The 27,494-nt window shown below is 40.7% G+C and overlaps 2 long non-coding RNA genes across 6 annotated transcripts in view; both read left to right on the forward strand.

Moving 5' to 3' along the window:
- Positions 1-217: 217 nt before the first annotated feature.
- On the forward strand, positions 218-6,466 carry LOC143694449 (uncharacterized). Its single transcript, XR_013182933.1, has 4 exons — positions 218-340; positions 2,581-2,701; positions 5,610-5,750; positions 6,386-6,466. It is a non-coding gene; the product is annotated as an uncharacterized LOC143694449 (long non-coding RNA).
- A 645-nt stretch (positions 6,467-7,111) lies between these two features.
- The window catches only part of LOC143694489 (uncharacterized), a 69,320-nt gene continuing 48,937 nt past the window's right edge, over positions 7,112-27,494 (forward strand). For 3 of the 5 annotated variants that reach the window (XR_013182991.1, XR_013182987.1, XR_013182988.1), the window contains exons 1-2: positions 7,112-7,423; positions 23,292-23,410. This is a non-coding gene — a long non-coding RNA (uncharacterized LOC143694489). Of the gene's footprint in view, positions 7,424-9,722; positions 10,441-12,883; positions 14,055-23,291; positions 23,411-27,494 lie in introns of those variants that run through there. The other 2 variants (XR_013182989.1, XR_013182990.1) reach the window with 2 other exon arrangements.

Here is a 27,494-nt window from a genome sequence, read left to right on the forward strand (position 1 = left end):
CAGCTGGTCTGTCAATCCATCAGTGTCAAAAAAAAAAGAAAAAGTCAGGTTAGCAGGAGAAAATCTGCAAACAGTTTGCTCTTAATAAAGTCCCTTTTCTCTCTGGAGGAATTATTCATGGAGAGAACCCTCAGTGTGCAAAATAAGCCTGTTGCTCTCCCTGCCGCTGCCTACAGCTGCATGCTTGGTCACCTTTTTTTAACTTGTCATTCTCCAGGAGCAGAAGAAGCAAAAAGGAAGTTATTTTCTTCCAGTGCCACCAGTTGAAGAAGTCTCAGGTCTCCAGCTGGGTTTCCTCAGCTCTGTTGGATGTTGGTGCAGTTGCCTGCTCATGGCAGAGGTCAGTCAGGACTCTGTTCTTGAAGCCATAAAAGGAAACCCAGTCTGGGATGGATGGGGGGGCTATTTTGTGGTTTATTTTCCATAAAGTGATGTGGGCCATTGAATGTGTTATTGGGTAATAAAAAAGGTAAAATGCTATTAAGGTTGTAAAAAGCAGATTAAATAGAAGCTAAGTGTTGGGGTGAGATACAGAGTGTTGATCACAAAAGGTTTCTTGAGGGAGTTGTGTAAGGTAAGAAAATGATAATGAAGAAAAAGAGCAATAGTAATTATATTTTACATAAAATGTAAAATACCCTTTCACAGATAACATCTGTGGAAGAAAAGGCAGTCTTGAGTCACCAGCCAAGTACTGGGAGCTGAATTTTGGGCAGCAGTGTTGTATGGGAACTAGAACAGTATGCACAGGGGCAGCAGGAATTGCTGCTCTGAAGCATGTCTTGAAGGACAATAGAAAGTGGTTTTACTTTTGGAGAGAAAGGAAAGGCAGGGATGAGGGGAGTCAGACCTGCCAATATTGAGGAGCTGGGTGGTGGAGCAAAGAGCTACAAATGAGGCTGGGTGGAGGGGAGGCACTGCCACAAGAGTTGTTAAAGACAGTTTCCATAAACTCTACTCAAGCCTGTAGAAATTAGTGATAATTAAAATCTAGATCCCCTCCTGCTTCCTTTTTATTCAATTATCCTGGGGGGATACTTCTGCTTTTAACCCCAGGATGGCGAGGGCTGGGTTTTCCTGCCACAGCACAGGAATCCTGCAGCAGCTCAGGGACTAATTACCTGGAAGGGCTAAAGACACAAGGAGCACTTTAGAGTGTTTTTCAGATGCAGGGAAACACAAGTGGAGGCCAGTTCAGTGTGTGGGTTGAGAGAGACTTGAGGTGGGAGTGCAGCAGGCTCTGTGTGTTGCTGTGTCACAGTGTCACATCAGAGCTGCCTCTGCCCTCCATTGTTCCATTACCACGCAGGATTTGGAGAGATGCATCAGCAGGAGCAGCTAAATGTGACAGGATTTTCCTCAAATGCTGCAGCTACCCAAACATCCCTCTTTGCAAGATGTTTCCAAATAAAACTACATGCCTTTTTGATGGCAGAGCTGAGACCCCTTTCCAGGGAGTGTGGATGCCTGGGGAGCTGTTGGCTGCTTCACATCTCCACCTTGCAATGGGGAGGAGCAGTGCAGGGCTGAGCAGATATTGCCAGCCAGAGAATTTTGTTCTGAAGCACTGCAGAACACTGCTAAGATTGCTAGAATGCTGCTGGAATTCTAGCAACAGGAAAGCAAAACCCTAATGGTCATCAGGGATTCCCTGTCTGTGACCATTCAGCAGAGAGCTGACTGAAATTCAGTGGCCTCGTGGATGGAGAAAGCTCCATAGAATAAGTGGCAAGCTTTCTTTTCATCTTTTAAATCCATAATGCATGTATATACATATTGTTAATAATTCATATTAATGGAGAGCTCTTGCCCAAGAGCACATTCCCCTATCACAGAAAATAAATTGTTTAATGATGTCTAGGATAGAAATCAGAGGCTGGCTCTAAATCCAGCTATTACAGAACAGTACTAGACATGCAGTGCACACTTCCATAAACAAATAAATTCATTACAGTTTAATAACAGTGCAAATAAAAAATGTAAGGTAATTTAAATAATGTGCAAAAATAGATCCATATTTTATCCTAAAGCCATAATGCCAAGTACTCACATTCTCAGGAATTCTTGAAAGCCTTTGGGGCTGCCCTTAAGTGCAGGTAAACAATAAGGTGGAATTTTACTGTTATCATTGTGGCCTACATTTACAGGGAGGAAAAATTCAGTTTTGTGGTGGTAGTTGTCCAAGCCTGGGTGTTAGATGGAAAAGATTTTGGTGCTGGGTCACTCAGTGGGTTTAGGTGGCATGATGCAGAGTAGTGGTTTCTGGGATTTCAGAGCAAAGGACAGGATCTGCAGGGCCTCACTGCCACTGAGGAAAAGCAGGGTTTGGAGATGCCAGTGGTGCATTGCAGGGGTGGAGAGGAAGGTGAGGAGGAGAAACAGAACCTTGCAGGCTCAAACTGCAGTAGTCTTGCAGAGAAATTTTGCCAGTTGTCTGCACCCTTGGATTGTTGGCTAATTTAAGCACCTTAATTTCATGTGTTTTAAAACAAAACAAAAAGAGGGATTTATTTCTTGCTTAGAAATGGGTAATAACAGGAGATTCAGTAGTGACTGATTTTTTTGTTTTTCTAATCCCAGCAATTGAAATATTCCTTATGATGGTGAGAGCTCACTCAGCTGGGTTGTGTCCTGTCCTGCTGGTGTTTTCCCTGGGAGTGTTCCTCTGCAGTGGATTGGCCCTCAGAAACAAACATTCCAGGTGACCCAAAGTGCTCATGTTTTACCTATCTTCCAACTTTCCTGCAGTTTCATGGATCTACAATCTGTGTGGACCATTTCAGCTGGATGCTATGTCAGACTGGGGATTTTTCACAGTGATTCTGTTATAAATATTTCTGTTCGCTCTCTGATAGTTCAGCTTCAAATAAATTTTTTGCTTGTCCTAGTAAATGGTTGCTCTGTTTCACAGAATGGTCATATGCATCTCTCTAGGTGATGTGATTTACACATCACCTAGAGGAATCAGGTGTTCCTCTAGGTGATGTGTAAATCTCTTATGCTGTGATAACAACAGTGTCATCCTGGGAGAGGGGCCCTTTCCTGGTCAATGTTCTATTAAAATAGTGACAAGTTGGTATTGGTTTGACTTGAAATCTGCATGTCCTCATCTGCAACATCTGTATCTGATTGAGCTGCTCTGAATATGTGTTTGTAGCCTCAACCCATCTCTCTCAGTGAGTTTTTGATTCTGTGAAGGTTTAGCTCAGAAATCCCAAGCCAGGCTGGATTTTGAATTCAGGATATCCAAGTAAGGCTAGATTTGACAGCTTTTGGGGTCTGATTGGAATTTCTGGAGCCACTCAATGGTTCTGAAGGCTCTTTCTGAGACTGCTGAGAACAATTTTGAATGTTCTCTTACCACAACCCTATCACACTGACCATCAGCCTCACGGACTCTGAAGGTTTAACATCCCAAGCATGCCATATCTGTGTACTAATAACCATTAATGGCATCTCAGCCAATTACTTTCCCAGAAGATCTCACCATATCATCCTGGAGTAACTGAATTTGGTAATTTTAAAAATGCTGGCTGTATTATTTTTCTTTTAAAGTCTGTGCAGTAATTTGCACGTTCACTCTCCTTTTGCAAGCAGGAGATTTTGAGAACTGGCTTTTTCTTGATGTTTGTCAATGGGGGCTAATTTTTTATTCAATAACACATTTTTTCTTTCACATCATCCAGAAATTTTAATATACTTGCTTTCTTATACAATAAGAAAATGACTGTTTATCCCAATGGATATTTTTTCAGGGAACAAAAAACCTCATTGCTTCTTTGAGGGTTTAAACATGAATTCTAGTTTCTTCTCAACTCTCAGTCTTGTGATGCTCCTTGTCAGATTAATGTGTTTTAAAGCTTTGGTTGGTACCTGAGCTGTCAAAAAGGAAGATTAAAACCACACCTTTCATTTGGGGAATTTGTTTTCCATTGCAAAATGCAGATGAAGAGAAAGCAAACCTTTCCTGCTTACTGCTGGCATGCATCTGAGGCCTGCTGCTTGTGCCATTCTGGTTGTGTTTTGGGGTTAGGAAGAAATTTCAGTTTCTGTCAGCCCTGGATATTCACACTAGAACAGATTCAAGATCCTGAAATGGTTTTTATTTTGCGAGGAACAGAATGTACAGAAATGAGGGGTCATGGGTTTGATTTTTATCTCAGGCACAAACAGGGCGTGTGACTCGGGACAGAAATAATTTCTCTCTGCTTCCTTCAGGAGACTGGAACTGTTCATTTGCCTTCCAATGTAGTGGATACACTGACCTTATACAGTTAATAAGTAGATGACATATTTTATATTAACTTTTTAATTTTCATGAAGTTTTCAGCTAGGAAAAGAGAAAGAGACAATGTTTCTATTACTAACAAAGTTGCTGTACTTTTTTCAGATAACATTTCAGAAAGAAATTACTGTGCAAATCCTCAATGTATTTTTACACAAATTGAAATAATTTCTGAAAGAAAGACAGAGGATAACCCTTGAGTTCAAGCAACAGGGAGGCATTCTGCAGCAGCTCCCTTTGGTCCCAGGTTCTAATGAGAGCATCAAGGCTGGCCAAGGCCCATAAACACTGCACAGGTTTGGAGTGATTTTGCTCACCAGTGCCACTAATCCAGCTTTAAATCACTTTTTCAGAAGCTGGGTCCTATTCTCCTCTCAGTCTGAGTAATAAAGTGCATTCAGGGGAGATGATGCACATGAGAAAGTGCTGCTCATTTCACAGGACTTGAAGAATAATCCAGGACTATATATTTCTCTAGTGTTTCAGTTAGTGTTTAAGTGATTCAGCCATCATTTTGTCTATGCACTTATTATGGAAGGTGCTTGATTTTGATCTAATATGTTCTGAAGTCTTTTAAGACCATTTTTTTACAGTTTCTTAAAGTAAGAGCCTGTTCCACTCTCAATGACCATAAATAACTCACTTTTCTGGATATGGATATATCACCATATCTTGCAGTCAGGTCTGTTTTTTACATGGAGCAAAAAAACCTGATATGGGAAAACAGCCTGGAAAAAACAGTGAAATCAAACAACAGCAGATCCCTATGCACATATGATGGATAGGCATTACTTTAATGAAAAATTAAACATTTAAAATCCAGATCTTGCCTCTGCAGTTGTTTTGTTGAAATTACAAAATATGCCAATTTTTCCATTCATGCCGAATACCAATTAACAAGACAATAAAAAAAAACCAACCAAAACAAGAGAGGCCTTTATTGTTAATGGCAGAATGGTTTCTTTCACTGGGATATAATGAACTGAACTGGATTTTTGGGTAAGGTTTTGGCTGCTTGAAGTCAGTAACCCACAGCTCATTTTCAGTGTGTGTTTTTGTAGGTGCTGTGTAGGAAAGGACAGGCTGACAACAGATTTTCAGAGATACTAGGTTGGATTTTGCTGACAGGAAATATTTTGGATCTTATAAATAATTGGATCTTATAAAGAATAATTTGCTCAGTTTTGATATGTCCCACAACTTTCTCAAATTATTGTTTAGTACCAAAAAAAGATTTTAATTGAATTAGTTGCAGATTTTTGAAGAAATATTTCTTGTTACATTGAGCATGATGACCAATGATTTTTCTGTGTGTGTGCAACAGGTCATTTCTGTGAACAGATCTCTTCCAGACTGAAAAATGCCAACCAAAACTGTAAATGCATTTGGACCAGGTCACATTGAAAAAAAGTGAGAGCATGTTCAATTATGCAATATGCAATTTCCCTTTCTCCTTCTGTCCCAGGTGGGTGTTGTGTGACAGGATGGAGTATGCTTGGTTACCATAGGAATGCAACATGCAAGGAAGCTTCTAAATAGAAGGCAGTTAATCTAACTAAACATCTTTTGGTGCCACTGCCTCATTCCTTTCACCTACAGCATTTAACAGGCAGATATTTGGAAATAAGCTTTACCCAGCAAAGGGACAGAAGCCTGAGAAAACACCTGGAGGAAAGGCAAGTGTGTTTCCAGCCGTGTGTAAAGGTGCAGCTCAGGGGGGATGAGTGTTTTTATCTCTCTGCTACAACCTGCCCTTACAAGAGAGGCACAATTGCTGTCAGCTATGGAGCTGATGGCATCTGAACAAGGCTTTTCGTGCCCATTGCCTTCCACTCTTCATCAGTTCTGCTCTGTCATGATTAATGTGCTCCCTTGCAGCAACCTTAATTGTTTTTTGAGGGTTAGAAGAGTGATCATAATCGCAGCTGTTATGGATTTAATTCTGATCTGCAAAGAGACTGCGCTGTGAGCAAACGTTTTCATTTTGAGCACTTAAATCAATGCTTTCCAATTACAAATAGAGAACACAGGAGCTGGAAATGTTCCTTACCAGAGGGTAGATCCTACCCCTATTAATCACTCACATTGCTTATTTTTCAGGCATTCACAGTTGAAACTATGAGCTCTGGAAATAAAGGATGTGGTATCTTGTTGTGGTGTTTTGGGGGTCCCCAGGACGAGGTGAGAGATGAGAATTTGACTCCAAGTTCTCAGAAGGCTGATTTATTATATTATGATAATATAATATAAATTATAATGTATTTATTATATTATATTGAAATTATATACTAAAACTGTACTAAAGAAAGAGAAAGGAGACATCAGAAGGCTAGACAAGAATGAATAATAAAAACTCGTGACAGACTCAGAAATTCTGACACAGCTGGCTGTGATTGGACATGAATTAAAAACAATTCACATGTTTGGATAAACAACCTCCAGACCACATTCCAGAGGAGCAAAACATGGAGAAGCTGAGGCTTCTAATCTTCTCAGGAGAAGAAATCCTGGCAAAGGGATTTTTCAGAAAATATCATGGTGACAGTATCTACAAAAAACATTCCAATTATGGATGATCTCTAGCTAATTGATGAGTACAGATTAGAAAAGCAGCTTAGGTGGCCACTTTCTCTTGAGTGCCTTGCCACGAAATGGCATTTGGGCTGTGAATGGAGTGGATAGTCTCATTTCTGTCCTCCTTTCTTCTTCCCCATGTCCAAGTTCTGTGTACCACAGAGCTTTATTCTTACAGCAATGTGCTGCTCTTTGTTGCTGTTTGAGCTGTTGATGGTTATTTCTGTTCTTCCACCCTCAACTTACAGCAGGGTGCAGCTGTTTTGTGCCCCCATCCTGGCCATGCCATGAGGGAAGCTCCAGGGAAGCAGCTGCTGATTATGGCAATGTATGAGGAGACTTCCCATCCCTTGAAAGAACACATAGCCAGGAGCATAACTTCATTAAAACAACTCCACTTAAACTCAGCTTCTCATTGTGAAATTCAGAGTACTGCGACAATACCAGCAGTAGAAAAAAGATGAAAACTCCCAGTTGAAGTAATGCCCAGAAATTGCATTCACCCAGTGCCAAAGACCTGTGGATGGCTGCAGTCTAACAAAGCTCTTCACTGAGCTGGTTCAGGTAAGCACGCTTTACATATGAGTAAATTTTGTGTCATTTTTCTTGTGTTTCCTCCTAGATATTTGGGGTTACAGTGCAAATATTCTGTCTTATCCGAGTAGCTGTTTTGCTTTAAATTGTCTCATGAATTTAATGAGGTACTTTTGAATTTTGGTGCTGTTCACTGTCAGTGCAGCCAGTGATGGGTGTCTGTAGTAAATGCTTTATTGTCTGTATATCACATTACACTGACACTTCTGTCTACACATCTGGTCACCTGTGTGACAGGGCTCTATCTGCTCTTGGAATTTTGTAGTGATAATAGAATGTTAAAGAGGATAAAATACATGTGTGGGTTTGTATTTAGGTACACATTTTCACATCACTTTCAGTCACTGAATCATGACTTAAAAAAAAAAAACAACAAAAAAACAACAAATTGCAAATACTTAGACCTAAAATCACTATATCACTATATATATGCCTCTATATATATATATATATACACACATACTATATATATTCCTATATAATACTATATATATGCATATATATATATATAAATATATAAATATGTATATATATATATTTATACATATATAATGCTATAAAGAAAATTGCAAATGGATGCATTTTCCAATTATGAAGAATAACAGAACTAACCAGGATGACTGATTTCAGGCTCTTATGCTTATGTCCCACCTTATTTTACATTATTTGACAGGAGAGTCTTGCCATTAACAATTTAGACAAAACCTTTTTTTGTTGGTTGAAAAGCCAGATCATAAAATATATGGTGATATGAGTTGTGATGTACTGTAGCTAATACTGGTTCAGTATCAACTGTTTAAGTTTGTTTGATGAAGTAGTTCTGGTGGGTTTGGGAATGTTAGAAAATTGCCAATGTTAGGAATTACCAATGTTAGAAACATTGGTAAATATTTATCATTATATATATATATATATAAAATAATTCAGAATCATATGGATATCAATGAATCAACACAAACATTCCAAAACTTGTGAGAAAAGCCACACTGCCCTGGTGTTGCTTTTACCTTTGGTAAAAGGTGATGTGAAACCATTTCTCAGTGGTGTAAAGAAACGTTGCTCAGCAGTGCAGGGTGGCACAATTTAAAGCCTTAATTAAACATGCATGAGGGAAGATTAAATCCATTTTTGAAATGTTATGTCATTTAAAATATATATTTTATTTAGTACATTTGCTATTAATTTTAATCTCAGTGATAAAAATATATTGATAGAGTTTAAATGAAATTTTTTGTTGAAGCTTAAAACTCTATAGAGAAGTGGGGGGGGGGGGCTTTTTTGGGTGTTTGGTTTTGGTTTGCCTGAGGGGTTTTATGGCAAAGGGGTGCTTGTGTGGGTTTGGTTTTGTTTTTTTGTTTTCATTCATGTGGTAATGAGAAAGATTACTTAGAATTGTGGTGGAATATCCATCCTTAGAGCTGTTTTCAGGATTCAGGTGGACAGAGCCATGGCTGACCTGCCAAGCTGCTTGGAAGACCATTGACCCTGGTGATTTCATTAAAGGTAAAAAATTACTGCTAAAAATCAACCCAGACAGAAGTGGGATCACAAGGGACAGCTGAATCTTGTGCATAGAGCAGAGATAAATCAGCATCTCCGTTAAACCCAACTGACTGCCAACTGACAAAAAATCGTAATTAAAATCCAGGTTCGGTCAATGGCATTCAAATCCCAGATTATTTTCCAAACTAAGACTCCAAACTTTAACTTTCCAAACTTTAACCAACTCCGTGTGTATTTTGCTTCACTTTGCTTCACTTCACTGGTACGAAAATCACTTGTGAAATTCTGAAGCAGGGGAAGGACAGGTGGCTGTGTCTAAAGACACATGGCAAGGCATAAAATGTGAGAATTGTCATTCTTTCTGTAGTTACCAGTAACTTAATCCTGTTTTCCCTGTGTGCACTGTTGGGGTAGAACATATTTTTACTTATGCTTTGCTTTTAATAGTTTAAATTCATTTTTAACAACTGACATTTTCTAATCTCTCTGGATTTCACCAAGGGTTGATTTGTTTTTAAAAAAAAAAACAATTATGCTATATATTTATTCACTACATCAAGTGAAACCTTTTCACTTTGAGATGTTTGGGGAATTATTAGTTTTACTGATTATTTTCCAGTTAAATTGTATTCTATCAAATTGAATGGGTCAAAGGTTTTCAAAACCCCTTTATTCATCCAAGTAATTTAAGATGCAGTTCAGTTACAGTGGCAGAACAGTTCTCACTTTGGTTCAACATCTCAAGTTTCAAGTTGTTCTCCTGGTCCCCTTAGATCATCTTATTGATTTGCCAGGCATTGATTTACTGGCTGCTCTGCCAGCAGCCATAAGAACACAGCTTGTTTGTAGCCTTAAAAAATATTCCCTAACACTGCTCACAGATTAAGTTTGAGGAGTAGGCTCCATGGCTTTCAGTCAGATTTCTCTTTAAAAATATTTCTATGTAGAAACAAAAGAAAAATGTATTTAATGTTAGTTGCATTTCCCACCGATGAACAGCTTAGGCAAAGAAATTGGAATGAACAGATTCATCTTAGCCCAGTAATGCATTTTTTTTTTTAATTTTAATTTGCACATGCATTAGTTTTCTAGAAGATGTAATTGCATTCAGGCTTTTCATTTTGGTGCAAAGCTAACATGCTTGCACTTTTGCCTGAAGTCGCAAATATTTCTGTGCAGCACAGATGTGTAAGACAGAGGTTGCTGAGCAGGCAGTTTGCAGTGGGATTCTCTGCAGACCCCTGCAGCAAGAGGCCCCACAGCTGCTCATCAGGAAAATGAGCAGGTTACTGGAAAATCCATTCACTCTGTCTCCCCTCTGTTTCCTAGAGCAGCTTTCCCTTTGTTCCTCTCCCAGTGAAGTGACAGAGTGTCTGAGTGAAAATGGGGCAGCATCTCCAGGCCCCCACTCTCCCTGGTCACCCTTCACTTGGGAGTGCCCAAAAACAGGGTGTGGATGTGGCAGCAGGGGACATGGTTTTGTGGTGAGCTCAAAATCATCTTGGAGATCCTTTCCAACCTCAGTGATTTTATAATTCAAGGAAAGGTGTTAAAATAAGGAATTTCCTCCTTGCGTGTTGATCTGCCTCGTGGAATGAAACTTGGAAAAATTCAGCATGTTGTTTTGATGTGTCAGTTGTGCTCTAAATATATTCCCTCTGGCCATTGCAGATTTAAGAAAAACTGTCCAAGTTGAAAGAGATTGTGAGATGGACAGGTGAAGGGTTTGTGTTCAGCCACAGCCTGAAGCAAAAGGGACATTAAGGGAGGCTGCTGAGGCAGGATGCAGGCAAGGAAGGAAAATTTATCTGTCAGTTTTGATATGGAGAAGGTGGTGGGTTTGGGGGATTCTGGGCTCACTTCCACATCTGACTGTTGGAGTAGAAAAGTGAGGCTGCTTGTGTTCACAGAGTATTGGGTTTTTTTTCTTTAAAGTCAAGCAAGGTATGACAAAGCACCCAGGAAGCTTAGGGAAAAGCAACCTCTTCACTGTAAAGAAACACACTTCTCAGAGCTGCAAAGTGAGCCAATATTGAAAGTTCCCAATGGCTGACATCAAGACAAGTGCCAAAAGTAAATATAAGTACAGAAAGAGAGGGGAAATATCAGAATCACTGAGCTCTCAAGACACGTGGCAAACACAGAAAGATAAAACCTCTCTAGTGGTAAGAGCCAGATATAAACTCTCAATTCCCCACATGAAGCATTTTGCTACTGCAATGCTGAACCTTTTGTCACTTTTTCCAGAAGCACTGATTATCTGGCATCTAGAATACCATTATTTACCATATATTTTCATGGGCTATCTTGTCTTCCATGCTGGGTTTAGTGTACTAACCTTCCTGCTATGTTATTGTCATGTCAACTTTAATTACTCTGCCTTTAAATGCTTACTACAGCAAAATGACTTTGCAATGGATTAGTGTTTAGGAGTATCCACATTCATTGTACATTCTCTGGTGCATAACATGCATTTGATTCAAACAATTAAAATGTCAGATTTAGGGCTTTTATGTCTAGAAATGAGTATTTTATGATTTAATCACTAAAGACAGCTATGCTTTTATAAATATAATTTTGTATGTGGGAAATCTTATATTAATGCAAAAAGAACATCTTGTTCTTAATGTCAACTGTTAAATTTTATAACAGTAAATTTATAAGCTTACTTAAAGGGACAATCCTTCATAAACAGTTTGGTGAGGAAGCACAGACCAGCCCCTGCTGCAAGAGGGTGCACATGTGATAGGTGATGCTTAAACCTGAAATGAGCCATAAATAAGAATAGCTCTGCATTGATGCTTTTGTTTGACAAAGCCCCAAGAATCATTACAATACAAACTGTGAGTTGTCTTTGGTACAGAATTTCCTGGTTTTTCTGGGGAACCAGACAATGGAGCTTTTGGAATCTTAAGTGTTTCTTATCAACTTGCCAAGAGGAAGCTCTGCTGTGATTACTTAGGATTCAAATATGATCTGCCCACGGCTTTGGCCAAATTCCTCCATTAAAAATAGAAGCAACTGTACCTTGCAGTTCCCCAGTCTCTCATTGAGCTATTAGCTCTGCCTTCCCACTACGTTTCGCATCTGGAAGTGCACTTTTAAAAATAACCCCTGGTTCCAATGCCATAGCTCAATACAAGTTCCTTTCATCCTTTTGGTTTCCTGCCTCAGGAAGGATGGCGAACCCAGTACCACACATGGGGAAAAATCTGGGAGCACAGCTAACAGCAGCAGCAGGAATCAAAGCCAAACACTACCATTCCAACCAGAACAATTCTTCCCTCTTCCTGCCCAGGAACCTAAAAAGCCCCCTGGAAACCCCTGGAATCGGGGCTTTCCTGAATAACACACACCTGTGGGTTATTTCCCTTGTGTTTGATATTGCTGCAGTGAGTGCAAGGTAGTCACTTCTGTTTGTTTCTTTTTAAAACAAAACTGGAATTATTTGGGTGCTGGTTTTTGGCTTCTTTTTTCTACCTCTGTTGAGGTCGGGATTGAAGGCCCTTGAGGCAATAGTTTGTGTTCAGGCTTAGATGTTAGTTTTTTCTTATCTATGTTACAAAATACCACCCAAACCCATGAAGAAGAAGGAAGAAGAAGGTAAAAAAGAACAACCTGCCTCCACCCTAAAACCTCTATCTTGCTTCATATTTATTACTATATTCTAAAACCCCAAACTCTAAGTTTTCCACCCTGTGATATTACACACTTCTAACCAACTACATACCTGTAATCCCAGTTGCTATCAATCAATTTTGGAAGCCTTTTCCACAGCCTCAGGTCAAATGTAGTGCTTTCCTGGGAGTCAGAGTCTGTCAGCACAGAAGTCTAAAATTCTCAGCATCCAGAACTCCAACATTTGAGTTCTCAACGTGGAAAGCAGTAATTATTTTTTGTTAAAAAAAAAAAAAACCCACAAAAAAAACAAACAAAAAAATCCCTAGTTAAGTTTTGTAAGGTGATGCTGCAAAATTGAAATGGAAGGTATTCCCAGGTATCTTTATGGCCAAGTATTGTATGTGCAGGGATCCCCATGGCAGGGAGGAATGATGAATCGGACTCCATGTTCTCAGAAGGCTAATTTTTCATTTTATGATACTATATGCTATTAAAGAATACTATACTATACTGAAGAAAGCAGAAAGGATACTTACTCAAAGCTACAAAGATAATCATGAAAACTCGTTACTCTTTCCAGAGTGTCAACACAGCTTGGCACTCATTGGCAAAGAGTTGAAACAGCTCACACCAGAATCCAATGAAACAATCCACAATAGTTTGTGTTCAGGCTTAGATGTTTGTTTTTTCTTATCTCTGTTACAAAATACCACCCAAACCCATGAAGAAGAAGGTAAAGAAGAACAACCTGCCTCCACCCTAAAAGCTCCATCTTGCTTCATATTTATTACTGTATTCTAAAACCGCCAAACTCTCTTTATCCAACTACCTGTTGGATAAACAATCTCCAAACATATTCCAAAGGAGCAAAACACAGGAGAAGCAAATGAGATGAGAATTGTTTTCCTTTTCTCTGAGGCCTCTCAGCTTCCCAGGAGAAAAATCCTGGGCACAGGGATTTTTCCAGAGAATGCGAATGCCACATCCAAGTTCCATTGCCACAGCAAGCTGAAGCACCGCTACTCATGTTTGGAGCAACCCTGAAAAAAAACCAAACCAAACATTGACCGCGCTCGAAGTCTTATAAACGAGTATTTATTTGTCTTCTGCTGTCATCCCTGTTTTGTGTTCCTGTGCCAGTAAGGAGCTTAACTTGAGGATAATTCAGTGGAGCGCCGTGTCTGGGAGCCGCGGTGACGGGCGTGAAATTGTTCCATGAAATTGTTCCATCTCTCTCGGGCCGGCAGTGCGCGGTGCTCTGCGCGGGCCATCTGCTGCACCCAGGGAACTCTGGGGACACTTGTCAGATTGATTGCACTCAGCCACGGCCCAGGCACTGGGAAAATACAGCTCCTAATTACCAGGGATCTTGTTTAACTCCAGGAAGTGGTAATTCAGAAACGAATGGCTTTTGGTGGACGTCTCTCGGAATCTTTAATTAACAGATTACTCTATTAACACGCGCATTGTTTTCCAGGTGAGTGAGATCATCTGCCCCTGGGGCTTTTTTTTTTTCCATATGCCTTCTGTTCCTCCAGCAAAATATGTAACAAATTGAAGTATTCATTTTGATTACATAAAGCACATGGGTATACAATTATATGAAAAGAAAGATGACATTTGTTGCCTGCCTTCCCTAAGGCCCCTACAGGCTTTGCCCTTCACTGAAAAAATAAGGCATAAAGTCATTAGAATATGTGCTTTTTTTTGCACATTCTATTTTTGGAAGGGTAGGTTTATAAAGCAAAAGCCTTTACTAGAAACAATGGGATAATGATTCCTTACAAAATAAACGATACATTTTTCTAAAATAATACTAAACACATTTTTCTCACAGAAGTTTTACATTCTTTCATATGTCAATCATGTGACCATTTTGGAGCTTTTAGGAATGCATTTATTCAATATTACCAAATTTATATGATAAATGTGTATTAAAGAAATTAAATATTCATGTAAGTATATTCAGTTTACTGCTTAATTTTATTAATCTTTTTGGCTCATTATTTTGTGCTTTACTAAGCAATTAATCTGCATTTGAATCCCTTTATATGTTTTACAGGAACACTTTCTGTACTCTGAAACAGTTTTTCAGCATATACTGGGCTGGAAGAACTGGTTCATTGCAATCTCAATATTTATTGGAGCATTAAATGAAAGATTGGGGGAGAAAGTTTTCTTGCATAACTGAGATGACAACATCTACAAATGATATAAAATCACCAGGGATTTTTTAAAATATATTTTTGTGGTGCAACACGCAGAGGAATTTATTTGGAAAGAGTTCAGAAAATGAATTTGAGGCAAGTCAGGAGTATGTGAAACAGTTGTGAAGAAGAGTTTCCTTTGTTTTGTCCATCATAGGACTTGGATCTAATCCCTGCTGAGGTTCTGTTCTTTTATTCTGTGTCTTCCGTCTTGGGGGATTTTTTTCCTTCTTTCCTTCACCTAGCTGACTAAGACAAGGACTCCTGGGTTTATCTAGACCTGGCCTCTCTCCCACTGCATTTTTTAGATGTGTTTTCTGGTTATCTTGCAGAAATTCAGCCCGGGGAACTTGAACTTGACCCAAGCTCTGGTTCCTCACCTCTGCCATCCACCCTGGGGATGATGGGTTGGGTCTGCATTCATGATAACAACAAGGGATTCCCTCTTTTAGGGAATTGATTTGTAGTAGATTGCTTTGCTGTTGCTGATTAAAAATGACTGCATAAACCACTCTTTAGATTATGCTGAATGTTTAGTAGGCTTTTTCCTACAGATACCTCTTGGAAATCATGCAGGTCATTTTTCCAGGCTCAGCAAGAAACCTGCCATCACTAGAGCAGACTAAGCTAGAAGACACTGTGACCAAAAAAAACCATCCTGAAACCACAGACAGGAAATTGGACTTATTTTTCAGAACCTAAGCTTTCCATCATGCTTCAAGTAAAAGAGCATTCCATGCCTTTTCCCTGTTCCAAGCAATAGGGGAACATGCATTTGTGTGCCTGTGTATGTTTCTGAGCTTTTGTGTTTATATTCAGACACAGAAAATCTGTTTCTAGCATCAACAGCGCGTTACGCATATTTCACATTGAGCTACTTCATATTGCAACACCTGCCTCCCTGGTATTTTGCTCTGGGAGGGCTATGATGAGTGCTATCTTCCATATTATTAAAGGATAACATGAGCACTTGCTGGCATGTCACTGTAGCAAACAATGACTTGTAGCTCCCTTGAAAATTCACACGCGTTTTATTGCTGCTTGAGAAAATAACACACATCTCCACTGCAGTTCTAGTCATTTTCCTGATTGCTAAAGGATTTCCCCTCTATTACCTCTGCATTTTCTGTGTTGCCAGGTGTGAAATGAACAGAATCATAAAGTCAGGCTGTTTTGGAGAATAAAAACAACAGCACGGTCTGTGCTGCTGAAATGGCAGCATGCTGAAAGTGGAAAAATGCTAGTAGCTATTGGCAATCCAGCATACGTGACAGATAGTAGAGTGTGAAAGACATATTTGCCAATTCTTGCAATTAAAGGTAGTTAAAATATATATTATTGCCTCAGGAAAATATTTCATCCTGTCCTTAAATTTCAGCATGTGCTAAAGTCATTCTGAAAGCAATAGGACTGCTACACCTTGCTTAGAAGTAAATAATACTGATATTTAAGTGTTCCTTAAATATGGTTGGGCTGCCAGGAGGTGACACATTTGCTAGTTGCAACAGGAGTTTCAGCAGTTACAAGATCACAGGTTTGATCCTGCTCCTGGTGAAACCACTCAGGCCTTGTTTAATATTCCCATAGAATTGAATAGCAGTTGAGTTAGCTGAGGTGTGGTTGTGGAAGTCTAAAACTGGCTTGATCAAAGCTGTTTTGGAGACAGGATGGGGTACCTGAGGTTGGGAGGGTAAAAATCACCTCATTACAGAGAGAAAAGAGAGCTGTATGGGGAGCCAGGGGAATGACTTGGGTATGCAAAAGGTATTTAAGAGGTACTGAATAATTTGCAGCACCTGGGACAATGAAGTTAGAGCAGTCTGGGTAAGTGACACAGCATTTCAGCTGAATGCATGACTAATGCAGGGGAGCAGCAGCAGGGCAGGAGGGGCACTAATGCCCCCAGATGGCCCTGACAAGCCCCACCTGGGATCCCCCACCCTGCCAGGGAGGCTGTTTGAGCTCAGCCCGGGCTGCTCCTGCTGTGTCCTGGCAGTGTCACCATGAGATGGATTCCTCTTGCCTGAGGTGCTGGTTCCAGGGACAGCTTGGGTGAGAAAGGGGTGAGTAATGTGCTTGGGCTGTGTGCTCCCACTGTCTGATCTATGAGTGGGATAACACTTCCTTCAGACAAGGTGCAAACACTTTAAATATATTACAGGCAGCTAGAGTAGAAGAGATTTCATTAAGATTTCTTTTTGAAATACCAAAGGTGTTACCAAAATAGTGCACTTGTATTAAAAAAGAACCGTTGCTGAGAAGAATCACTTGTGAAAACCTTAGCAAAAGAAAAATTAGAGTGAAAAGCCTAACAGCAGCAACAAGAGCAGAAAGAGGTATAAGAGCTGGAGCTCTGGATGTGGCTGGGGAGTACATTGGGTGCAGGGAGCTTGGGGTGCAGGTCTGGGTCCCTCCTCGAAGGCACTAGCTCAGGCTCAACAACAACACTAGTTGTTGTTATTATTATTATTATTATTATTATTATTATTATTATTATTATTATTATTATTATTATTATTATTATTATATTTTGTAAGTTAGTTACTGCATCGAGATTTAATTACTTTGAAGACTGGGATGTTTGGGACTCTGCTAAAGCACACCTGGTCTGGCTGTTAGTGGGGTGTGCAGGATGTTGAGTGGGGCACTGCTGGGTGTGTGGTGCCAGCAGGGAAGGTCTCTGGTGTTGGGAGTGTGACTGCCAGAGTGCCTCCTGAGTGGTCACACTGGGAAGATTCCTTTACAAAGTTTAAGTTTTATAATTCCTGTAGGAAAGGATCCCCTTGATCTACTCAACCCAACCCTGTGGGTCATTGTCAGAGCAGACAGGGACTGGGTGAGCCTTTGCCATGGCTCAGCATGGCCCCATCCTCATTGTCTGGGTCATGAGATATGGACAGACTGACAAAAAGGGGAGAGGGAGGGAGAAGAAAGAGGGAGAGTTTTTTGGTTTATCCCAGTCAAAGCATTAGAAAGACATTAGCTGGTCTAGAGAGTCATAATTAAAGTTCTGTGTGTTGCTCTTTATACAAGCATGAGAATTCCCTGGATCCATGACCTCTTAGAAAGTGGCAAGCTACAGGCAACAGGTTTTTCTCATTTAGTCTTCTTTCCCCTCTTAGGAGGGAGGAGTAAGGAGCTGATGAGCAGCACCTGGGACACCTCTGTCTAGACAGGACTGTTTGCTTTTTATGGGAGAAACTGTTTTTCAGGGTCTGTGTGTCTACAGTTCCTAATGTAACACAAACATCTTTTTGATGCAGAAGCCATACAAAGAAATAACATTTAATTATAACCCATTGTGATTTATAGCCTCTGAGCAGGGGGAAAATGAGAGCCAGAAGCTTATTGGTAAGGGAGGTCAGGCAAGGAGGAAGCTGCAGGAAAAGCTATCAGCTCTCCCTTCTTGTCTTTTGAGGGGAGTCTCCAAGTATCTGTAATCTTCTGCCTCAGAAGGAAAGCAAAGGGATCTGTTTCTGCTTATGAGGTCTGGAATAGACACCTATTTAACATGTTGGGCCATTAAGGGGGTAAGTAGAGCATAAACATCTATGCAGGTAAATGGAAGACAGGCTCAGAAATTTCTAGTGAGACTTTGGTTGGTTGGTGTTGGCTTTTATTTGTGCCTTTGCATTTGAATGGGTTTTAACAGAACACTTTTAATTCTTCCTCTGTAAATGTACTGGAGAGCATGTACACAAGGGTAATGAAGTTCTGGGTGCTTTATAGTCCTTTTGGCAGGTGCAAAACCGTGTCCTGGACCTTTTCACCATCACAAGCTTCTTGTTTCCTGATCTCATCCTGAGTTGCAATTTATCCTTGAGCAGGCTGTTCTGAGGCTCTGATGGAGTTTGCCATTGTTTGATACCCTGTGCTGTCCTGATGGCTTCATGTTTGAGCTCTGGCAGCCACGAGCAGAGATTCCCCTCTTTGTTACCATCTCCATTTAGGTGCTGTGCTCTTGGCACGTGGGCACCAGCAGATGCCACCAAGTGTGAAGTGCCATTTGGCACCTGCGTACCGGTGCCCTTAAGAGGAGGGGCTTTGTGTAGAAGAGGCACAGCTCTCCAACTGCCCATCTAAACTCATTTTGCTTGGCACTGAGCAAACTGGCTCCATCCTGGGCGGGCAGGCGCCATGCCATGGCAGCAGATGGGGCTGAGGGAGGGGAGCACTCAGGAAACCTTGTCCAAGCACCATGTGCATGTGTCTGAGGGCAGGGTTTCCAGCCAGCAGCCTCAGAATGGCTCCCTGTCCTCAGCTCCCAGCTCCAGCTTGAATGGCTCAGTGATAGATTTTAAGATGCCAGTCCCAGTTTCAGAATGTGCTGTAGTTCTGTTGCTCTTGACAAAATGATTATTTTGGCCTGAATGGTGCACTTATGCAGCACAGCCTGAGAATTGTAACCAACAGACTCACGGGATAATGATCCTAATATTTGTGTGGTACCATAACCACTATGCTCTGTTTCATATTTTGTAGCATATTCTCCACAGTGGGTTACCTAAAGAAAGTTAGAAACTGCCTCACACAGGTGGTAAAAAAATCACAAACTAAATGCAAGGGTTGTTACGACCATTTCAAAATAGAAACAAATATATACACAAATATATTTGTTTGTGGCACTGGTGGAAAAGGCAATGTTCAAAATTAAAACAATATCACGGTCTATAATTACCTGTTTGCTATTACACCAGTCACAACAGTGGTGTGTTTTTGAGACACAACAGAAGTAGAGCATTTTGTGGAGCTGGTTGCTGCACCCGTGATCCAGCAGGGCCCCTGAGTGCTCCCTTTTATCTAAACCTGATAAAAGCCCTGAACCCACATTCTGAGTCACATCTTGTCTATTTAAAAGTGACAAGTACTGGAGGAATAAAAAGCCACTATTGGTTCCACTGATGTGGGTATGTAAGCAATGAGGCACCCCTTCAACAATAAGACCAGTGAGTGCAAGACAAGAATTCTTCCAAACTTCATTGGGTAAATATTGCTTTACAACAAACACAATCATCCTAGAGATACTGCATGTTCTGGATAGCACAATCATCCCAGAGGTACTGCATATTGTAGATAAAGCCATTTTATCTTCTTGAACTGCTGTAAGAATAACCTAACATTAACACTGAGGCTGGAGTGACAGGAACAGCAAACTAAAATCAAAGGAAAGCAAACAAGGTATGGACTGACTCGTGATATTCCTTGATCTGTCTGCAGTTGTCACACAGGGCAGTTGTTATTCTCATCAAAACAATTCAGTGGCATTAATATCACTGTGGTGGCATCATTTGTTTTCCTGATGCTTTGTCACTTCAAGAGAGGTCATTTTCCATACCGTCACTCAAGTACCAAAGTAGGATAACCATAATTTTTTTCCAAGTTTTATTCTATGAAGTTTTCTTGAAGGATAGAAGTACTTAGGGCCTGACTGGTACAGTTTTTTGATCTGTTTTGTTTGGTGTTTTGTTTCTTTTAATCAGCTCCCAGATGAGAATGTCATTTGGGATGATGCAAAGAGATTAAATACGAATTTTTTCCTCTCTCAGCAGGAGAGAGGAGATTTTACATCCATAAAGTTATATAACACAGAAGTAACTGCCCTGACAGTAATATAGTTACTAAAATTAGTAAAATTAAGTATAAATATGAAGTTTTATAATATATAATATTTTATCTATTTTATATATATATATAATATATAGCTTAAGAGGAGGCTTTGTGATTTCTGTCATGTGCTGTTAACCTGTGCCTGGTGTCAGTCTCTGCTGAGAACTCTGGGGAGCAATTTGGGGTGTCCCATTGCTGGCAGTGGCATGGGCTCTGCCTGTGTCCCCAGCACTGTCCCTGCAGCCTCTGCCACTTCCATGTGCTAGAAGAGCATGGATGTGCATGTCCCCATAGGTAGTTTTCAGGAAAAAAAACACCAAATGCAAGCAGTAATTGTATTTTGGGACCTGTGGCGCCCTGAGGAAACCTTGGATCTTGTTTGGTTGGTGTCACTTGGCTTAATTCAGCAGTTTCATTTTGCAGTGCAGGCAAGTCTCTGGGCTGGATTGCATTGCAGGTGCATAGGCCTTGGAATGAGGTTTTCAAAAATCCCCATATGATCGGTTCAGGCAGCAGAGATCAACATCCTAATACCCTCAGACACTTGGCTTAGTTTTTTTCTCTTCAGGGCAAAAGGATTTAAAATATTATCCCAAACCTCTGGTTACCTGTCAGAAAATACTTTCCTTGGGAAATACAGAACAAAACCAAACTTGAACAAAGCTGCTGAATTTACTTTCAGCTTTGGGATTCACTGCAATACCCCTTACACAGGTCCTGCATCTTGTGTAGCACAGAACCATGAATAACAAGAGCCAGGAATTGACTGGGGATCTGTTTTCCTCTAATACTGGCAAGAAAAGGGAAAGCTGAGACCAGTTAGGGCAAAGAATACAATCCCAGCTTAAAACCCACCTCTCCTGTTTTAATAATACTTTGATTTAAATGCATTGCAATGTATCAGTATTTATTGTAGCAGGAGAGCACCAACACATTGCCTTAGCCTTGCTGACTGAATGGCAATTAATGCCTATTCACAGAAATATATTGATAATATGTTTAGCTTGCATGGTGAGAGCCAGCATATTATTTTAGGATGGGGGGGTTTTTTTGGCCTTCAGAGTGGTGCTGCATATTGAGGTTTTATTTCCCTCAGCTATTCCATTACCAGAATGAAATGCCACCAGTTAATGGGATGGCAGAGTAAATGTCACAAGCTGAAGGGACCACAGGAATGTGTATTTGCCACATGTAGAAGCCGTGCTTTATTACAAGGCAATGTGGAATTTATGAGCATTGCTATAATATTCTAGATATGCCTCTCTGGTAATATCTGATATATATCAGTGCTAAAAGTCAGGATACTGCAAAATCAGCTCCCTCTTGCTCTCTGTGTCTCTCTTAGATGCTCTGAAGCTGTATAGTCCCAGTAATGCCCTGTCAACAGAAGCAGGTAGAACCAGCCCCTGCGTGTTATTTATTGGCCTGTGAATGCAGATTGCAAACACACTTTATTACCTGCTAATTTACCTCCTGCTGGCTGAAGGATGGCCAAAGTCTACTATTTGTTTTATAGGAATTCATTATGCCATTAACCTTTCACTCCTGTAGGCCACGAGCAAGAATCTCCTCAGTTAAATCACTCCTGTAATAATGCACTACAAATGAAAACAATGATTTATTGCACCCCACAAAGACTAATAAACATAAATTATATCCTAATGCTCTGCGTGCTGCAGATGATTGTGTGCACAGCTAGTGACTCTTTCCAAAGACTGTTCTGGTCTCCCCTGAAACAATTTAGTAAGAATCCTGCCCATTTTGGTGCTTGAGGGAACATTTTCACATCTCACATTGTAATAACAGGGACATCATCAGAGATGATGGGGTTTCTGTATTTAGTTATTTTTTTTTAAGGAGGAAGAAGAAAAATAAAGGGTAAGACAAGAGCAGTTTCCCCCTCTCCTTTCAGCTGTTGCTGCTCTCTGTGTGGATGGCAGTGAAGGCACGACACGTAGTCCAAGGGTGATCCAAAAAGACATTTATATCCCTCCCTCTCCAAGTCAAAGCAAAACTTTCTGCACATTTTCTCGGGTTCCAATAAATGTTTTGTGACAGGGTGCCTCTGCAGTGAGTGCAGCATGACACTCTATCAGTTCTGTATTTTCTGCACCTTTCTGATAGCCTAAAAAAATCTGTCCTGCCCGTTTCAAGCATTGCCAATTAAAAAAAAAAAAATCCTCTGCAGTATGTGACATTCACCTTGATACCAGTGACATTCAGAGAGCCTGCTGATTTTTAAGCTAGTGATTAAGAACTGTCTGAAATAGTTTCACACATGGTTTGTAAATCCTCAGTCAGAGCTTTTCCATCAGTGCCGCTGTGAAATATTTCTCCTTGGCTTTGCAGGTGTATTAATAAATTCCTTTGCAGGAACTCTCTGTCTTGGAAATGAAATAATCTCTTTCCTCTTGTAAATATTTATTTTTTACAAAGACAAGAGCTGCTAGCCAATGACTATAATGTAGCACAATTTAACACTAGATAGAGGTCAACCTAGAACATGACCAAAGTAAACTAAAAATCCAGAAGTTTTCTCCCCTCAGAAAATTCAGTAGTCCCTTGTGCTTAGAGCACGAAATACAAAAGTGTAAATGATCTGATCAGAGTGGCAACATCTATTACATAATTTCAATTGATCACATAAAGCAGCAGTGGACAGGGTAGCCTCTGTCCTGTTTAAATAAATGCTGTGTGTCTGAAAGGGTTGCAGAGAATGAGAGCATTTATTCTGTTTGTTTCCACATAGAATTGGTACAGCTGATTTAAATCCTTATGGCAGTTTGCATCTACTGGGGGGAGGAGGGGGAGAAGAACCAGAGTTGAGCTCCTCTGAATCTCAAGTCTAAGTTACTGCCATCATGCTCTTAGTGATGCTATGCTCCTTTGATATTTTTTAGCTATGGAGCTGGATTTCAAAACAGGAAGAAAGAGAACTGCAAGGAGCTGATGCAGTCATGACTGCCAGCAGCAGCAATGCCAGTGTGCCCTGACCTGGAGGAAGGCTGCTCTCTGGAAGGTAGGCAGCATCTCATCATTTGGCCGAGTTGCCACTTGCTAAATGAAAACTCTTCTCTTGGAGGCTTGTTTTGCAAGGTCTCCTCTGCTCCCACTCAAAACTGCTCACAGAAGCACACAGCTGAAGGCAGGGTGCAGTCCTGTTAATCCTGTGCATGGAGGATAGCAATGGCATTAAGCATTCCCATGGGCACTGGGCACTTCAATCTGTATGGCTTGTTCTAAACCCCAGCTAACAGTGGTTTCTAGTTTGGCTTAAATTTTTTTAAGCCAAATTTTAAGGATTTGGCTTAAAAATCTTGGTTATCAGCTCTAAATGAAAGTAATTACTCATTTATATTCCTGCCACTAGGGCTGAGTGGTGTGCTCAGAAGTAACACCCAAGGGAGCCCAGAGGACGAGTCCCTTGGGCAGCTGCACAGCAGGGCCCAGAGCCTTCCTTGGACTAAGTGCACTTCTGGACCATTTGGTAGGGAATAATCCAGTTTAATCATATGCTTGAGGGGGAGGATATTGCTCCAATTAGAGTCTCTTTATTGTTAGTCTGATCAACTTATGTTCATCTTGTAGCTTGTTTATTTAAGTGGGACTCAGCCACTGTGATCTACGTACTAATAAAATTAGTGTTCACTTCTTTATCTGAAAAAATAGAGATGGTCAGTGGCACAACTGCAGTAGTTCATATTAAATCCTGAGTCAGGGTCACAGCTGAATTGTTGAAAGACTTCTTTGTTCTTTTTGTTGCCTGAGCTTCAGAGAAAAATTTTTGCCCTCACACTTTTTCTTCTTTCTTCTGTCCCGCTCATCCAACACTTCTTGATAACTTCTGTATTTATTGGCCTGTTCCAAGCAAAGTTGGCAGCTCTGCCTGAGCTGGGGACTCATAGCTGTGAAGTGCCAATGGTTTTCATTAAAATCACTGTTTTGGCACGTGCTGTAGTGTGCCTTTGGTGAAGGTGGAAACATTCCTTGTTCTGCCTGCCAGCAGTCTGAGTACCCACACGGTTCTGGGCACAGTGTGTTTGTCTGGCAATGAGGGAACAAGTAAAGGTGCACAGAAGAAGCTGAGGACCATTTGGGGGTCCTGCTAGCAAAAAGAGGCAAGTGGATGTTTGTTTGTCATCATAGAGGAGGAATTAGGAAAAGTGGGGCCAGCAGGTGAGATTGGAGGCAAAGGAGCTTGATTTGCAGTAGTAACTGGGTTAACAGTTTACAGACAGCAGAGAAGATGGATGTCTCAGATGTGCAGGAAATCAGGCTTCATTAGCTCTGCTCCTTGCAGAAAAACATGTTATTAATTGCCTTTGGTCTCCAGGGGAACCACTAGCCCCATTTGAAACTATTCTGCTGCTTATTGTCTGAGCGCTGAGGCATGCTCTGAACAGAGGGATGTCTTTGATGCTGATAGATCAAACTCTGCACTGAAATCTGCTGAGATGAGGAAGCCTGAATCAGCAAAGCCAGCTTTTAAGGAAACAGAGGTCCCTCTGTGGAATAAAGAAACAAGTGCAGCCAGAGACTGGAAATATGAAGTCTGTGCTCTTTAAAGCTCAGCACTCTCTGGGGCCCAGCCAGCAGCCTGGAGGACAGAGGAGAAATTACTTGAGGATTTCCATGCAAGGAGGAAAAGAGCCCTAAGTGACTGTGTGTGGGAGTGCAAGGACAGCCTGATATGATGTGTGGTTAATGCTTGTTCCCATGCTTGCAGGCTTGGAATACACAAAGCAGCAGCATTAGCAAATGCTCTACAGTGATAGGAAAAATTGCCTGGGACTTTCTTTCTCTCTAGCTCCTAGTACATGTTGAACCTATGTATTTAGTTTGAGACTTTCCACCTGTCCTTTTGGGCAAGAATTCTGACACTAAGAGCTGTCTTCTGCACAGATGGAGTCCAAGTCACGACTTTTTTGTTTGTTTAATCTCTTAAATATCTTACTGTGAAGGTCTGTGAGAGGGCAGAAAAAACACTGCGTTTTTGTTGGAGAAGTAGTTCCCAGCTCTGATTTTGTTCTTCAGCTCACATCCTGCTTGTTTTTGCCTTTTTTCTTTCACTATAATAACCCAATACAGGTCTGGTTATTGCTTGCAAAGGTAACCAGTTTGGAGGTGTGCCTGCTGAAGGTGTGTGATCTAAATGGTTAGAAGCTGCTAATTTACAGGGAAACATTTATGTACACGAACCCATCCTCTGTGGTTCTCCAGAGGGATATGGTACATTTATCTCTGTGAGTTTATCTGGATCTTCTGGGGTGAAATCTTCAACTGGATGGGCTCTGATTTAGTGCTGCAAGCTTGTGATGCAGTTTTCCAAATCCCAGGCAAGCTTCGCACAGCAACTGCAGCATTCACTGCTCATGTGTGAGGAATTGTGAAGGAGTTTTGAATGAGTTAGAGATGGGACCTCTGAGGTTTTTACATGATGCAATTTATTTTTCCTATCTTCTGCATAGGCAGGAAGGGTGGGTTTGGCTCACATCTTCACTACATGGTTCAGAAGGTCACAAGACCCCTAGTTACAAGACTTTTTAAGGATTTATTGACCAGTAAAACACTATCAACAAGGATATTTATGCTCTTGACCCAATCCTTAAATTTTTGTCTTATGGACTCATGCTACAGTGTAAGCTTTCTTAGCCAATCATGTTATGACACACAAACCTACAGCACTGTGCTCTAAAACTCTAAACTTTTCTGTGTCTCTGCTTTAAACCATACATCCACATTCTTGCTTCTAGCACCTAAGTTTGGAAGCCTTTTCCAAGGTCTCAGGTAAAATCCTGTGTTTAATTCTAAGCTTTGGCTTCCAGGCCCAAAGTTCTGAGAGTTCCCTGTATTTCAGATTCCAGCACTCATTCTGCTCCTGAAGGAACACTTTGAGCAGGAGCAATAACACACAAGTGGAATTTGCTTTGAACCACTGCTCTCTTTTACAGAATTGATATAACAGGAGAATGTTTTTGAAGGAATGGATAGGCATAAAGCACAGAGCAACGTGTGACTGATTGGTTTTCTTAATGGATTGGGTTTTGACACCATACAGTTGATAATGGTGTTTAAATTTTAGTTGCAATGTCACAATTGTGAAACAGGAGAGGTCTCAATTCTCTGGCAGCATAATTACATGTTCTAGAAATGTCTGGACATTCACTCAGTGCCATGGTCTGGTTGACAAGGTGGTGATTGGTCAAAGGCTGGACTCGATGATGTGGGAGGTCATTTCCAATCTAAGTGATTCTGTGTGATAATAGCTTAGGGGCAAAAGAAATTTGGGAGGTTTAGTCAGTGGAATACTTATTTTGTGGAAACTTTGGAAAGGCATTAAAGCAGACAAGTACATTAACAAACTTAAAGTAAGCTTTTTATTACTTAATATTTTCTCACCAAAATTCAAAGCTTTGGCACTCTAAGTAAAGCAGAAAGTGGAAATCTCAGCAGAGCTGCATTAATTTTTCAAGCCCTAATGTGCCAGACAGGGAATAAGTTATTACATCTGTTGCCCTCTGGGAGGAAGAATGAAAAGCACAGAAATGATTCTTCGCTGTTAGGATGGAATAACTGGATAATAGCTGATATAAGCAGCAGCATTGCTGCAGAAAAGCTTTACAGCAGCTTGTGTGTCATCATTAGGAGTGAGCATTTCTCTGTATAACTAGTGCAGCAAGATTAGGAAACATGGCAGGGCTTGTTTGTTCTTCTCATGGGGCCCTTTACAATTATGGGGGAATTTCAAGCCAGTGCCTCGTGTGCAGCTGCTGATGATGTGTGTGAGACACTCCTTTCTTCACATTGAATTCTCAGCCTGTAGACATTGCTTTCAGGACCCACAGGCACAAATACAGCTGTCCAGGGCAAGTTTATGAGGGCAATATGGCCCTTCAAGCTGTGGTGCCTCCAGGAAGGTTTGGGATTTGTTTGCCACAAGCCTGGCTCTTGGGTGGGCTCCTGGAGATGATGAACTGAGTCCATAACAGCATCCTTGTCCCTCTGACAGGCAGAAACATTTGCTGAGTTCTTTGGTGACTTGTTTTCCAAGGGAGAGCCCTGGAGGCCTGTTATTAATGGTTGTCTTCTCTGTAAATACACTC

This window comes from Agelaius phoeniceus, chromosome 7 (assembly GCF_051311805.1).
Source record: "Agelaius phoeniceus isolate bAgePho1 chromosome 7, bAgePho1.hap1, whole genome shotgun sequence".
NCBI lineage: Eukaryota > Metazoa > Chordata > Aves > Passeriformes > Icteridae > Agelaius > Agelaius phoeniceus.